Below are 12,798 nucleotides of genomic sequence, written 5' to 3'. Positions count from 1 at the left end.
ACTCTGTACAGGTTGTTCTGCTATTTCATTACCACAAATTCACTGTAACACGATTGACTGATTGAGGACGCTGTTTCTAAAGTGTGAACTTTTAAAATGTGTTGGTTGTAACGTGATTACATCGCCAACACTTTAAGTGCTGTTTCTAAAGTGCGATTTTTCTAATAACAGGGAGTTGCACAAGGACACCGCCATTGCATTATCGAAGAACTAACTTTACGTGGAACCTGTGACAATTGTGTTGGATGAATCACCTGTTAAAGAGTCACTGAACATGTTCATACAAGAAGAAGTAGTGGCTACTTGTCACCTTTAGTGGTATCTAGATAGGTTTTTAGAAACAGTGTCTAGACATACAGTAAAAATGTCATTCACTTAGATTTAATCAGAAAAGTAGCTGATGAGGCTAGTGGTATTCACTCCTTAATAAGCATAAATGGCGCAGTGACTTGAAGGGAGGGCAAGATGTGTGGTGAAATGTAACTAGCCAGAGTGGCCTTCTAGTACCTTCTTGTCTCACCATTGAAATAAATATCAGAGCATTGCACTATTAATCATTATGTGGTAGGTGCCAAACAGACATGTCCCAGAATATTACTATTTCTCATTTCAGCCATAAATACAATATGATGGATGGTCATTATTGCGATTCAACTTTCATCAATGAAACTAAACAATTATAAGTAGGGAGTCTCAACCTTTCAGGAATATTCAAAGCTTTTCTTTCATCTTATTTCTTCTTCTATTTTCTCCCTGCTAACCCAATCTTTTCCTCCCTCATTTCATTTCTTTTTCTCTTCCTTACTTGACATTGAGCTTCTTCGGGTGGAATACCTTGTGTTTCCTCCTTGATCCCACATTCTGGTGAAGGAGAGACGCAGTTTTTTTGCCCAGCTGCTCAGTTCCCCGCTTTGTCAGCTTGCACTTCCCAGCAACACCCTGTGCAAAAACAAATGTTTGAAGAAGTCTGTCAAGATTGCTACTGGAGAATTCAAGCTGTGTTGAGGGATCCACAAAGAGTGGAAGTTTGTTTTTGGAAGCTCTTGTGTCAAGTCAGTGCATTGCACTACATGGTACTGCTATTTGAAAAATACACTGTGTAAAATGTTACTTCTAAATGTGAATTAAGTGCAATGGGAGGAATATCAATTTACGTATCCTGTGGATTATTGTATCGTAGGGTTTTTTTAAAGCCTCACACATGGATGTTCTTCATACAACTCTGGTTGATGGATTACTCAAATGTGTGGTACATTTAGTGCAAGTCCCACCTTATCTGAGCATGTACAGTGAGTCTTTATCAGTCCTCAACACACTGCTTCATTGCCTAGAAACTGGGATTTTTTCATGGGGCCCTATCTGTTCCATTTTATACTGGGAAAATCCCAAAGAGACAGACGGGTGGGGCAGGTACTCCCAATGTACAAGGCTCTGGGCCAGGATTACTTCAAGGCAAGAATAACATCAGCTCTTTCCTCTGCTCCATCAGCACAACCCTTCCTGAGATCAGCTAAATCAGCACAAGCCAGACGTTGCCCTGGTGACCCACCAGAACTGGCTGGGATTGACATCCGAAGTGTTTTGAAATATCTTCAAACTGGGTGTTGTTCATTATAGCAGACTGCTGATAAATCTTATAGGTCAGTGGTGCCACCAAGTGGTTAAATACACAGGCAGCAAGTTCAAATTACACATAAGTCAGCATTTTATAAAAAAAAGATGGCTATTGGAATTTAAGGTTTATTTCTAGAATTACGGGATGTTGAATTCAAGAGGCAACGCTGATTTGATATAAGCCCTGTATCCGAGTATTAAATGCAATACAAGGCTCCACACCATAGTAAGGTGATGTAGCATATGTTTACAGGATGTAGGAACAAATTACTGGAACAAATACTGGAATCTGAACTAAAAACAACAAATGCTGGAGACCACAATGGGTAAGGTGGTATCCATGAAGAGAGAGAGCAAGCTAACATTTTGAGTCCAGATGACTCTTCATCAGAGGTGAGTTGAGGAAATACAAAGCTAAGAAAACCTGTAGTTCTCTTACCAAAACAACACAGATCAGAATAAGGTGTGACAGAGGAAGTCTAGTTCCTGGTCAGATTAGCAAAAGCTTGTTAAATCAGTGCAAAATATTTGAGGAATCTGAAACACCAGTTAGTCGTGCTTGAGAGATTTTTTTCCAGTTTGAGATACAATGCACCTCATTCAATCCCTGTGCAACTAAACAACTGTGCCTCCAGTGTGAAATTATGAGATCCTGATTCAGGCTTTCAAATTGTTGAATATGGACAATGAGACCCAAAGCAACCTTGAGATGAGGTTATAGAACTGCACATCACTGATTATAAATACCATAGAGTGTGCAGAGTTAGAACACACTTCACGAATACTTGACCTGAATGCCCCAAAGGTCTCTGCTGTCTGGAAGAAATACAGAGACTATACTGAGTTGAACACATGAAGAAAATGCATTAGTCTTTACCTCCTGTAACTGTAAGTCAGAGTCAGATTACAATGTATAGCAGCATTTTGTATTAATGTATAATAAATAGCATTACTTTGAAGTCTAAGCCTGAAGATAGTCCTTTATGTCACCTTCTCCTGGAACAGTCTATCGTGAGCCCAAACCCATAGTGTGGCACTAAATCACATGTAAAAGACAAATTGAGCTCACTTTGTCAACCACATGGCCATCAATAAAAACAAAAGAAATAGGAGTCGGTGTCAGGAGTGCACAATGGCATTGTATTAATTTCTTTAGACTGTTTGAGGCCCTGATTAATCCTCTGGGGGATTCAGCTGCATCAATGAATTGAAAAATGTAAGTAATAGATCTAGAGCTGAAAGCGTGGTTTCAGTAATAGTGACTGAAACTATGGTCAATTTGTCTGTGTGGTCATGTTAGCATATTTTAACTTGTTACTTTCTTGAATGAGATAGGAAAGCCAGCATTTGTAGTTTATCATCAACTGCAGCCAAACAGAGTTTTGTCCTAAGGCCATCGCAGAAGACAGATAAATGTTAAAGCATTACTGTGGATCTGGAGTCACATGTTGGCCAACTAAGAATGGCCTGGCTTTTAATGGGGACCAGTTTTTAATTCCAAATTCTGAATTTAATTTTCAATGGTCATGGTGGGTTTGGAACCTATGGCCTCAGAGCACTAGCTCTCCTTGTCCATGCTCCTTAGTCTCGCAACATTAGCACCATGCAATACCTCCCTCTAAATACTGATGCAACCATTCCTGTTATTTTGAGCTGATCTTGTAAATTGAAAGTGAGTTTGTGGGAGTGAAGGCTGGAAAAAAATACTTTATTTTCTGATGAAAGCACAGAAAAACATGCTGCATTAGTTTCAAAGCCTCGATTATTTCTCAGTGACTCTGGGAGAGGTACATCCAGAGCATAAAGTGTAGCTTGAACTCTGTTCCCCATCTCCATTCTCTGCCTTTGACCAGTTTCAGCTCCAGAGCATGGAATATGCAGCCAATCAGAAAGTCCTGACTCATCGTTCTTGCTGAACAGCTGACATTTCTACCTGCAAACTATTTCAAAGCAATTCATTGTGTGAAGGACCCCAGGATCTCAAAAGGTGCTGCGGAAACACTAGTCTTTATTTTAAAAGTAGCAATTAAAGAGAGGCATAGAACATAAACATTTTCTGATTACAGTTGTCAGTGGTGCTGAAGTGGGTATTTGATTAAATTGAATGGACAATGATGTTATGGTGGGTTGGGGAAGGGGGACATGAACTAGAGAGATTCTCGTTAGATCTGCACCCCATTGTGTGGCATGGGTACCTACCAGCCTACGAAATGTGGGACGGTGTCCTGTTCCCATTCAATGTAGCACAGTATAATGAACTAACCATTTAGAGTCAAACTATGTTGAATACTGCAATCCCTATAAACTGGGATGAAGTAGGAGATACTCCATGTATTGGAGGTCTACTACATGGTTTGGGTTAGTGATGGAAGGTAGTTTACTCCCATGACAGTAAAGCTCAACAATCTTCAATATGTGTAACACTACGTACAGGAAAGGGCATTTCTGAAACCCTGTACTCTCTGGTCTCAGTTCCATGTGATTTGATCTCACTGATGACACAGTCTAGACATGATCATAGTATGTATTAACCCATTACACTTCACCTCTTCCAAATCTTTCACTCAACCGATAAATCCCCAGGACCTGATCAGGTGTACTTGAGAACTCTGTGGGAAGCTAGAGAAGTGATTGTTGGGCCTCTTGCTGAGATATTTGTATAATCGATAGTCACAGGTGAGGTGCCAGAAGATTGGAGGTTGGCAAATGTGGTGCAACTGTTTAAGAAGGGTGGTAAGGAAAAACCAAAGAACTATAGACCGGTGAGCCTGACCTCGGTGGTGGGTAAGTTGTTGGAGGGGATCCTGAGGGACAGGATGTACAGGTATTTGGAAAGGCAAGGACTGATAAGGGATAGTCAACATGGCTTTGTGCGTGGGAAATCATGTCTCACAAACTTGAATGCGTTTTTTTGAAGAAATAACAAAGAGGATTGATCTATATGGACTTCAGTAAGACATTCGACAAGGTTCACCATGGGAGACTGATTATCAAGGTTAGATCTCATGAAATACAGGGAGAACTAGCCATTTGGATACAGAACTGGCTCAAAGGTAGAAGACAGAGGGTGGTGGTGGAGGGTTGTTTTTCAGACTGGAGGCCTGTGACCAGTGGAGTGCCACAAGGATCGGTGCTGGGTCCTCTACTTTTTGTCATTTCCATAAATGATTTGGATGCAAGCATAAGAAGTACAGTTAGTAAGTTTGCAGATGGCACCAAAATTGGAGGTGTAGTGGACAGCAAAGAGGGTTACCTCAGATTTCAACAGGATCTTGATCAGATGGGCCAATGGGCAGATGGAGTTTAATTCAGATAAATGTGAGGTGTTGCATTTTGGGAAAGCAAATCTTAGCAGGACTTATATACTTAATGGTAAGGTCCTAGGGAGTGTCGCTGAACAAAGAGACCTTGGAGTGCAGGTATATAGCTCCTTGAAAGCGGGGTCGTAGGAAGATAGGATAGTGAAGAAGGCGTTTGGAATGCTTTCTTTTATTAGTCAGAGTATTGAGTACAGGAGTTGGGAGGTCATGTTGCGGCTATACAGGACATTGGTTAGGCCACTGTTGGAATATTGCATGCAATTCTGATCTCTTTCCTATCGGAATGATGCTGTGAAACTTGAAAGGGTTCAGAAAAGATTTATAAGGATGTTGCCAGGGTTGGAGGATCTGAGCTATAGGGAGAGGCTGAACACGCTGGGGCTGCTTTCCCTGGAGCGTCAGAGGCTGAGGGGTGACCTTATAGAGGTTTACAAAATTATGAGGGGCATGGATAGGATAAATAGGCAAAGACTTTTCCCTGGGGTCAGAGAATCCAGAACTAGAGGGCATAGGTTTATGGTGAGAGGGGAAAGTTATAAAAGAGACCTAAGGGGCAACTTTTTCACACAGAGGGTGGTACGTGTATAGAATGAGCTGCCAGAGGATGTGGTGGAGGCTGGTACACTTGCAACATTTAAAAGGCATTTGGATGGGTATATGAATAGGAAGGGTTTGGAGGGATATGGGCCGGGTGCTGGCAGGTTGGACTAGATTGGGTTGGGATATCTGGTCGGCGTGGATGGGTTGGACCGAAGGGTCTGTTTCCATGCTGTACATCTCTATGACTCTATGACTATAACTGTTAACAATTTCCATTGAACCATTAACACTTAACCAATAATATTTTCCTCTTGCCCTCTCAAAGAGATGCCCCCCCCCATCTTCAACAATATTCTTGACCCTTTTTGAAGAATGTCTGCACTCTTTGGAAGGGATCAAACTTCAGCAGACTCAGTTTCCAGCCTTTGACTTTAGCTGAGCCTTGGCACTGACAATGATCTCAGCAAAAAAGTAGAAAGTTCAAAGAAGAACCATCCCAGAGGCAAATCTTCAAAACTTGGACTATTAAAAAAATGATAAAGGAGAAAGGTTATAAACCCGGGATTAAAATCTTTTTTCTCCTACGTTATTCAATGGTGAGGGAGCGGAGTCGAAAATAGCAACAGCTTCCTGAGAATAAGAAGCTCCCCTGGGGAACTTCACTGCTGTACAAGTAAAGAACAATTCTACTTCCCACACACTTCAACTGAAGGACCAAGTTCCTAGGACATGGAAAATTGAGGTCACACCATCACTGTGTTCACTGTTGACCAAGAGATTGCATCCTCAGAGATTCCTTAATCATGATCTGATAAAAGTGGACCTTCTAGGTTTCCTTCTTTGGGAATGGGACTCCTAAGAAGCTCTTCTGTAATACTCTGATCTGTCAACTTGATGGAACGCTGGACAATAGCAGGTCCGTCATCACCCAGCATTTCTTTAACTAATCTGAGAGTTTGGACTGGTCTTATTTAAGAGTATATATCTTGAGGGTATATATCTGAAGAGTTTATATTTTCTTTTCCTTTTTCCAGTTACTTCTTTAAAAGACCATGATGAGTCTGGAGGTTGTACCATTGATAAATGAAGGTTTGGTTTTCAAGGATACTTTGCTGCAGACTTAAACTAAATTGCTCCATTTCTCAAAGGTTTGTTTTACAGATGTAAGTTCCTCATTTGTTGATTGCAGAAATATATTCTCCTTAAAGATAGGTTCCTATTGGACTTTGGGTTTTGAATATTTCAATGAAGAGTCTTTATTCATCATCAAAGCATCTTTCTCTTGCCAAATTCTCAAGAATCATGGCTGTCTCTGGACATGACATATTGATATTTCCTGTCATTTTTCGCTACTCACTTCCCTGTAGACTGATAATAAATCTTTCTGTATTGAAGCAGTTGCATTCAATCAAAGTCTAATGCCTTCCTGTTTATTTGAACTTATGCAGGTTGCACACTTATGCTGGATTGTGAGACTCTGAGGTCTTGCAAGAATATAGATACCATGGTTCCTGTATCCAGAATAAAAATAATGTTTTCACTGTTAACCAAGATATCAGCAAACTAGAATTCATCTTGTGGGTTTGAGAAATCAGGTTATCAGAAATTCTGCAGTGGCTCTGTCACATCCCCCCCAAGTAAATTTAATCTTGATCCTCAGCATCCTCAAATCCTTGGACACTTACAAACACTTGTTGTAGTCTGATTTTAACTTTTTATCCAGGTCTGAAATGACCTCTCTTATTGTCACTCCTGGTCCTTATTCGATTGACTGGGCAAATCTCCTATCAATAGGGTCCCTCCCATCTGCTATGTGGACCTGATGCAATGATGTTGATATGTGACCACTCTCCATCTGTGCTGTCAGACCTACTGAGTTTGCCTTTATGGCCCAGCTCTATGCATCGCGGTTGCTCACTGAGTACTCGCTGGATAGCTGGCTAATTCTCTAGTTTTCTACTTTCTGTAGTCTCAAGCGGGAGCTGTGGATGTGTTTCCTGCTGCAGGCTTTCCCCACATCCTCACTGTATGGCTAATTAATTGCAGAGTTTCTTCCTGCACACAGTACTGACTGATGCTAAATTCTGTTTACTGCTGCTGGGAGTTCCCCGAGAATCCTTGCTGACTGGCTGCTTTGATGTTTGGCTGATTTCAAAAGCAGCAACTGGGACTCCTAACAAAGAGCTTGCAAACCACTGCCATCTTACTGTATGAACATGTCTGGGTTATTGATAGTGCATAGTCTCCCTCCATGTCAGTGAACAGCAACAACCTTTATTAAGCACAGTGCTAGATTGAAGAAAGGGCAGCTCTGGTACGCACTTAGGTCCCAGTTCCTATGATCTGACCTTTTTCTGATAGTATTGTCTACTAGAAGTAGAATTAGAATTAGTTTTATTGTCAAGTACTCGTGTGAGTCCAGTTAAAAATGTACAAGTCACCACTTATGGTCCTATTTTAGGTACAAAGATACCCAGATGCAGATTCTTAAGTATAAATTCTTAGGGAGAAAACGTTAGAGAAATAAAGAAATAAAATATCCATCATTACAGATCTTATGAATTAATTAGAAAAATAAAGAAATAAAAAATTCAGAATAACAGTCCTTCCAATCCAGTCCACACTGGTATCCAGCCTCTAACTTGTAGCAGGCCTTGACTCCAGACTGTGCCAGCCTTCACATCAAGGCACTCAAGGCCAGGAGACCGCTCTGGAATCATCTCAACACTGGAAGTCAGTGCTGAGGCCATGCGAGTATTCATTCAGATTGGTGCTGATTCTCTATTGTTTTGTATATCTTCACTAGGTTTATAAAATGTATTGCTTTTTGCTACTTTAAAAATATATTTTGAATTTGGAATGATGCTCAAAAATATTTAGGGAGAACTAAAAAAAAATTGAACCCTTCTGCACATCCTGCGACATTGTCCTTCACATTATCTCTTTTTATTTGAATCAACACTTTGTTCTTTTGCCTGAAGGATTTCTTTCTTAAAAATGAGTCAGTGGTTAAAGTTGTTTGTGTGATTTGCTGCAGTGGTTTTGGTTCAAGAGGTGAAGCACCAACAAGAATTAAAATGCGCAAAAATCTTTTTTTTTAACTTGGTCGCAGAACGTGGGTATCGCTGACAAAGGCAATGTTTATTGCACATCTTTAAATACCCCTGGAAGAAGTAGGGGTGAAATCAGGGCGGATGTATTCAAAGGGGTCAATGGTGAGTCATATTTGGCTGGAGTTGTCATTTTAATAATTACCCAGTGGCTTTAGGAATTTTTTAATCCTCTAACATTCCCTGGATAACCATTAATCTTAAGTGAGTCTACATTCTCCAACTGTAAGCAGCTTTTTCAGTGGGTTCCAGGCACAGGAGAATTGCCCATCGTTATCTTTAGTTTCCCAGGTAGTTCCAAAGGAGTCAGGATGTCCACATGGTCCTGAAAGGAAACCCCAGTCAGTGCTGCTGTACACCTTTAAAACAAGCTCAGTCAGATGTTGCAACTTGTAAGAGTAAGTGAAGCATTTAAATATTAAAAAGACTGCAATTTAAAAAGTAACTAACTTGACGAGAAAATTACCATTTAAATCAGATTATTTTAGATCCTATATTTACCTAAAGCTCCGAGGTAATGTTATTTTCTTCACATCACTGAAGAATAATTGGAAGTTGAAGTGCTTTGCTTTTAGTCAAAGACAGATCTGATCTAATTTAGTGCTACTAAGGTACATAATCTCCAAATTTTTACCAAAGACTGTTGAGACTTAATTGTGTCTGATTGATAAGCTTAAGTCCTCCAATAATGTGTTTTACACATTCAGGTAACCCTTGGTTTCACACATGTTAAGTAGGGAGCAGACAGAGAAAAAAACAAGTTTAATGTTTTAGTTAAAGATCTTTCAGTTTGGATGTTTGGAGTAGGGTTTTACATTGGCAGTGGAGCTCTCACCCAGCAAATGGGGAACTATCGGGTTTCTCCATTATTTTTGTCAAGGGCTGCCCAATGTGCATGCCCATTGGGCACTTACCTGGCCAGCCACAGGCCTTCAACAGAATGTAGGACCCCAAGGAGGAGTGATCAATGCACTCCATTGCCAATCACCGCCATGGCAGCTGCTAGCAATGCATCCAGCAGGGATGTGCACGGTGGTATGGGAGTCACATTGCTGACTGCTGGAGGAGCAGGAGAGTTGTTTTCATTACTTTCACGGAATGTGAGCTTTGCTGGAAAGGCAAGCATTTGTTGCCCCCAATTAGCTTCGAACTGAGTGGCTTTCTAGGCCATTCCACAATCAACTTCACTGCTATGAACCTAAAATCAAGAGTAGGCCAGACCATGGAAGGACCAGGTGCATTTTTACCATACTCAGTGATAGTTTAGTGGTCACCATTATAGAGACTAACTTTCAATTTCAGATTTTTGTTAATTGTATTTGAACTGAACCAGCTGCTATGGTGGGATTTGAAACCCTGTCCTCAGAGCATTAGCCTGAGCTTTTGGAATATTACTGCTCCTTGGATGCTGCCTAAACTGCTGTGCTTTTCCAGGACCACACTAATCTGGACTCTGGTTTCCAGCATCTGCAGTCATTGTTTTTACCTTTTGGAATACGAGCCCAGTGATATCATCATTAGCTTGCCATCTCGTCATTAGAAGAGAGGGAAGATATGTGGCTTCTAGTGCATCCCAGCATGGGTGGCACAGCATGGGAGTCAGTGGTTAGCACTGCCATCTCAAAGCGCCAGGGACCTGGGTTTGATTCCAGCCTTGGGCAACGACATGTGTGGAGTTTGCACATTCTACCAGTGCCTACATGGTTTCCTCCGGGTGCTCCTATTTCCTCCCACATTCCAAAAGATGTACAGATTAGGTGAATTAGTCATGCTAAATTGCCCATAGTGTTCAGGGGTATGTAGGTTACGTGCATCAGTCAGAGGTAAATGCAAAGTAATAGGGGAATGGGTCTGGATGGGTTACTCTTCAGAGGGTCGGCGTGGACTCTTTAGGCCAAATGGTCTGTTTCCACACTGTATGGATTCTATTAAAAAAACTTGCTGAAGCCTGGCACTGAAAACCTTTAAATGTGAGATATTTTCACTGAGAACTGAGAGGGTTTGCTTTTTAGGCTTCCTACTTGATAACTGACTCCCCCGCCCAACCCCCTCCCTCCCCCACCCTTACTTGTTGCATATTAGTGGAAATGGAATGAGGCTGTTAAGTGGGCCTTAATTAGCCTGCAGCTAAAGATCTCATTACTTCCAGTCAGGAAGACTAATTTTTTAGACAATAGACAATAGGTGCAGGAGTAGGCCATTCTGCCCTTCGAGCCTGCACCACCATTCAATATGATCATGGCTGATCATCCTTAATCAGTATCCTGTTCCTGCCTTATCTCCATAACCCTTGATTCCACTATCCTTGAGAGCTCTATCCAACTCTTTCTTAAATGAATCCAGAGACTGGGCCTCCACTGCCCTCTGGAGCAGAGCATTCCACACAGCCACCACTCTCTGGGTGAAGAGGTTTCTCCTCATCTCTGTCCTAAATGGTCTACCCCATATTTTTAAGCTGTGTTCTCTGGTTCGGCACTCACCCATCAGCGGAAATGTGTTTCCTGCCTCCAGAGTGTCCAATCCTTTAATAATCTTATATGTCTCAATCAGATCCCCTCTCAGTCTCTAAACTCAAGGGTATACAAGCTCAGTTGCTCCAGTCTTTCAGCATAAGGTAGTCCCACCATTCCAGGAATTGACCTCATGAACCTACACTGCACTCCCTCAATAGCCAGAATGTCTTTCCTCAAATTTGGAGACCAGAACTGCAAACAGTACTCCAGGTGTGGTCTCACCAGGGCTCTGTACAGCTGCAGAAGAACCCCTTTGCTTCTATACTCAATCCATCTTGTTATGAAGGCCAGCTATGAGGCCTGAGCAGTGGTGAGAAGGCAGCAGAGCTACTCTCCTGTGTCCTCCTACCCAATTTAATGCCCTCTCCCTTGTCTTTAAATTCACCATTGTGGGGACGAAAAACATTAAATTTTGTCTCATAAGCACAAGTTTGAAACAAAATAAGTATGACTATTCTGAAACCTTAACACTGTTTCACTCTCCATGGATGCTGCCAGGCCTGCTTTTTATTAATTTCATGTCTGGTTTAGTTGTTTAAATTTTATTTCTGGTTTAGCTATTTCGGTACCCATAGGGAGGGCCTCAGCCGGGACCTTGGGTTCATGTCACATTACAGGTGATCACCATTGCACTATACACACACACAGACACTCCTACACACACACACACATACACGCACGCACACAGAGGCACTCCTACACACACATACACACGGACACACATATACACAGACGCCCACACACACCCTTACAGACACACACACTCCCACACTCACACATGTACCCCCTCTCAGACTTAAGACACTCTACACTCACCACACACACATACACTTTCTCAGACTCACAACTCCCAACCCAAACAGACATACATACACACATACAAAGACCCACATGCACACATATATTTTGTGGGTGAATTTGTACTTGTATGGTTACATTGTACTTTGCTCAAAAACTGCATGCATTCATGTCAAATTCCGTTATCTCACTTTTTAGATTAGAATCAATCTAAACATCAGGTCATAGACAGAGAACACAGGGGGCTAACACCTTCAACGTATTGTCTAGCTATCACCATTGTTAACAGCTAACCTGAGAATGCAACTTTTAAAAAAAAGGTTTTGTGATTTACACATGAAAGAAGTGAAACTATCATGGTATTCAAACAGATGAAAGACTTAACAGACAATCAATTTTTCAATGTATAATTTCAGTTACATCACACTGTAAATTTTTGCTATAAATTCTGTGTTACGATCGAGCCCTCCACTATCACCTGATGAAGAAGCAATGCTCCGAAAGCTAGTGTGCTTCCAATTAAACCTGTTGGACTATAACCTGGTGTTGTTGATTTTTAACTTAGTTGTTTAAGGTGAAGTTGAACTGGGAGGGTTGAATCAGGAGAATTGTATTGCACAGTAAATTAATCCCCAGCAATTGATCTCTGGGCTCCAAGTTAAAGCCTTGCAGAAACATTAATGTGCTGAAAGTTTCTTCTGCAAGGAATCCCATTCTGTGATCTCACAGTAGAAAATTGGCATTGAAATGGCAACCTCACTGCAAGGCTAAAGCTTGGATGTTAAAGCAAAGTTAACACATGAATGTGGCATGTGTGGCTGAGGTTGGGACAGAGGCAAATTGTCAAATTCCCTTTGCATCCACCTATCCCACACTATACCTAATCTGGGACAACTTGATGCT

This window comes from Chiloscyllium punctatum, chromosome 5 (genome assembly GCF_047496795.1).
Source record: "Chiloscyllium punctatum isolate Juve2018m chromosome 5, sChiPun1.3, whole genome shotgun sequence".
Lineage (NCBI taxonomy): Eukaryota > Metazoa > Chordata > Chondrichthyes > Orectolobiformes > Hemiscylliidae > Chiloscyllium > Chiloscyllium punctatum.
The sequence above is the reverse complement of the archived record's forward strand: the minus strand, read 5'-3'. Positions refer to the sequence as shown.